We start from the raw sequence: 4,567 nt of genomic DNA on the forward strand, positions 1-4,567 counted from the left end.
CTCTAGCCGCAGCACCCACACACTCCGGCCGCCCCACACTCTGCATAGCGTAATGTGTGTTTGTAGTGTATATTAGGATTGTGTGTGTGCGTGCGCGCGTGTGTGTGTGTGTGTGTGTGTGTGTGTGTGTGTGTGTGTGTGTTTGTAGTGTATATTAGGATTGATGACATTGTAGAGGCAGGCTTAGGTTAATATTTGTTGGTAGAGGCAGGCTTGTGATGTTTGTAGTGTATTAGCTAGGATTGACATTGTTAATTTGTTACTAATTATAGTGTAGTTAATTTCCCTAGCGTCATTGGTATATATGATATGTTTCCCTAGTGTAGTTCCCCTAACATTGATGTTTTAGTGTATTGTCTATCCGGTAATGAATCAATGATATACGATAATGAATCAATGCATTGAATTAGAACAAATATTGATGTTTAATTAACTCTATCCAATCAATGCTTCGATATAATAGGAAAAAGGCGCTAGCACCACCAACAGCATGTCGACTGTGCAAGTCAAGGTGTGCCAACAGCCTTGCAACTGGCACGATGTTCGACATATACTTCCAGCCAAGTTTTTTTCATGCGGCGGTAACAAATTATATGAAACTTGTAACAACTATTTTGTTTTAGTGTTATTGACATTAATGCATTGTGTATACATCATTTTGCTTTTTTACACAGATTGTCCCATGCAATGTGAGGTTGGAATTCAACAAGATGACCAGAGACACTGTGACCTTTGAGGCTCCTGGGGGGCCCTATACTATGGAGGTCGAGAAAGGACGAAATATGTCGCATATGGGAGGAGATGGATGGGTCCATTTCATCGCCCACATGGGTATCACTGGTGGTGAGTTGATCAACTTCTCCTTCAGAGCAGAAAGACACAAGCTGGCCGTCATTTATGTCAACACGGAGGAAGATGATGAGGACCCACTTGATGAAGCCATCTATGCTCAAAGAATGAGGCTGAGCGAGGAGGAGGTGTGCAACCTATGGGACATAATTCTGCCACGTGCTGACTTCATCGGGGTGCCATTCGTGACCCGCCTGACAAGTACCATGGTTGATCGGCATATCATGGTATGTTATACTTACTGTAGTTATTTGATGATATGCTTTATTGTTATATACTTACAAATGCAAATTATCTGTATGTAGAATCCGATGATATGCATAGTATAGAATCCAATGATATGCTTAGTGTAGAATCCGATTACATGCTTACTTAGTGTAGAGTGCAACGATTTGCTTAGTGAATCCGATGATATATGCTTAGTGTAGAGTCCAATGATGTGTTGTATAGAAGCTAGGCCGACGATATGCTTTAGTGTTGAGTCCGATGACATGCTTAATTAGTGTAGAGTCCAATTACATGTTTACTATCCGATTTGATATGCTTTAGTGTGTAACTATAGAGTCCAATGATATATATGCTTACCGTAGAATCCGATCGATGATATGCTTTCGTGTAGCTAGAGTCCAATGATATATATGCTTAGTGCAGAATCCAAGGAACTGTTAATAGTGTAGAATCCGTACTTATTAGTAGAATTCATGCTTAGTAGAAATGTAGTATTGTCTTTTGATAGTGTAGAAATCTATACTTAGTAGAAATATATTTGCAAGAGTATGTGCGAGGCTACTTATTAATTGATATGTTTTTCTTATTCAGAAATTGCCAAAGAGCCTATCTGTGAGTTGTGGTATCGAGCCTGATGAAGAAGGCTCTGCTGGAATACGCCTTACTGCAAGGGGCTCCGTCACCACGTGTGCGTACGGCATGGACACAGCCGGTCGCACACACTTAAGCTCGGTTGGGTGGAACAACTTCCTCGTTGGCAAGAATCTTCATGTTGGATAGACCATCCTAATTACTAGCAGGAACACTCACTGCCAAAGCTTGAGGATGATGATCGTCATTGATATCATCTATAACTATATATGTGTGTGGCTGCTGAACCATATATATGCTACTATATGACTACCTAGTAGACTACTTATCAACTAATATTAGTTTGCCATATGAGATCTATCCATGCATGTTGACTATATATGAGTACCTATAATGTTTGTGAGATTGTGGTTATATTAAATCTGGTATTGTGGTTAATGATATTGTTATATGACTATCCAGTATTTGTGAAATTGTAGTTTATTGAAACGGGTACTGTTCTACAATATAGAAAGCAAAAAAAAGTTGAACGATACAGCAACAGTGCGGGGATAGGAAAAGCGCCATAGATAAATAGCAGTAGCATGTAACAGAAGAGCGCTACTGATAAGGTGACTAGTAGTAGCGCTGGGTTAGACCGCGCTATTACTACCAGTTAGCTGTAGTGTCGTAGTAGTAGTGCGGCTACCCGCACTACTGATAGCCATAAAACCCGCGCCACTACTAGGGTTTTCCCTAGTAGTGTTTGTATGCGAGTTGATCAATCCTAGGCTTTTGGAATAATGTGTTGAGTTTATGTAAAGGTCACACTATAGGCATGTCTAAATCTTGACAACTGAAGGTTAATTATCTATCGTTGGGTTGAGTAGTACTTCGGTTGGCAATTTCAGGACATGATGGATCTAACATGATAAGAAAATTGATACAAACGATCGAACGGACAACCCAAAAGGAGCATTCAACATTAGGAACAGATGTCCTACTGCTCCCTGGCTTTTTCGGGTATTAGATAAGGGTGTACTTGATCAACTTATGTTGCAATAGAGTAGTCTGGGTTTTGCATCAGGAAGAAATGGTCATATGACCTCTAATGTTTCTTGTATGATGTAGTTCAATAACTTAATCAGTAATGTAGGTCAACTGGATTCTGATCCTCTGGGTTTAGTACTTTAGAAGCTTCTAGAACTTTTCATATATAAATTATGCAATACGTAGTACAATAAGCATGTGGTATCTCTAAGAAAAAATTGCAATCCACAATGCAATAAGCCTGTAATGGCTTGATAAAAATCGCATTCACACTCATATAGAAAAACTATTTTTTGCATTGATCATATTATTTCTATGAATACTTCAAAATTTAAGTAGAAAATATACTACTTGATATTCATATATCTATTATCTGTAAACGATTATCCTGCTATGACATTAGATTTTTACATTCCATCGAAGGTATTAGCTGTTTTATGAATAACTACTTTAGGAATACTTACCATCCTTCCAGATGAAGCATTCTTTGGCAAAGGCTCTTTGCGAATAATAATTGATGTTGGACCGAAAATACCTCATGCTCCATTTGAATGTGTTTGTTAAATAGAACCCTTGGATATATGTATTTTACACCCATTTGCTTTCTAATGACAGTTAAATGGAATCCTTTGACGTGTGTCCTTTTCACCTATTTGTTGTTCCATGTCAACGCAATGGGCACTCTCCTAGTTAAGTATGAAATTTCACAACATTCCCAAAGAGACTATCACAACAAGCATACCTAACAATAAGGGTCATGACTTGCAACTTGCAGTGGGAAAATCAAATACATTGACAAGATGCATAATGCATTAAGCAGAGCCATCTATTAAGATCATTAGTAAATTTTGGGATAGAGAAAAATAGACTTCTTTTAACAGAAAATTAGAGCATGCACTCCTGTTCATATTTTTCATGCAACACTTGTAACTCATTTATAAATCAAGGTATGCATTAAGTTACATTTGCCTATAGATATGAAGCAAGAGTTGACGAGATATATAGGAGCTTTTACAACATACCTTGTTCCTTGGAAGAGCAGATCAGGAGGCGATGGGCAGTGAATCGCACCTCCTTACACTCTGTTTGATCTGAAATGTGAGAGCATGTTGGCTTCTTGGGATGTGGTTCGAGCAGAGTGAGTCTCATCTACTTTCCCACTCGATTACTTGGCTGCAAGACATGTTTCTAGATAGTTCCATCTTGGCGCGTGGATGGGTAGGATGAGGTTTGCCAAGGAAAGGCAGTAGCTGAGCAAAGCACATGTCCATGTCCATCACACCAGAACATGTCGTAGAGTGCGTTGGCGGGGATGGGGTAGTACTAGGTGGCGATGCAGCCGACGGCGTACTTCTAGAGGTCGACATCGGAGGATAGGGGGAGTGGGCGGAGGAGATGGTGATGAGGAGGATGATGATGTGGTGTTGGTGGGTGGTGGGGCTGCTGCAGCAAGAAAGGGAGGAACCAAGAGAGGGGTCGGGGCATAGACGGTAGTAGTGGCGTACTTGTGGGAGTGGAATTGTAGGATATGGTGGAGCGGAGGGGATGACGCAGAAGAGGGTGACGTGGTGGAGATGCTCGGGTTATGCTGTGGCATAACAAGAGGACGCGTCGGCGGACGGACGACATCACCGACATACATGCTTGACAAGGTCGGCACCAGAGGAGACAGGCAAAATGGGGTGGAGGATATGGCAAGGAGGAGGGGCTTGTGGTGGTGGTGGGCGCTGGGGATGATGGGAGCAGGCGTGAGAGGCATGGGGGTGGACGACATTAGCAGCGGCCATCAGGCGAGATCGTTTCCAGTGCCGCCGGCCCGGTGGTTCTTCCAGTGCCTTCCAGATGGATGGGACTTGGAGGGGCTATCTGC

This window comes from Triticum dicoccoides, chromosome 5B (assembly GCF_002162155.2).
Source record: "Triticum dicoccoides isolate Atlit2015 ecotype Zavitan chromosome 5B, WEW_v2.0, whole genome shotgun sequence".
Taxonomy (NCBI): Eukaryota; Viridiplantae; Streptophyta; class Magnoliopsida; order Poales; family Poaceae; genus Triticum; species Triticum dicoccoides.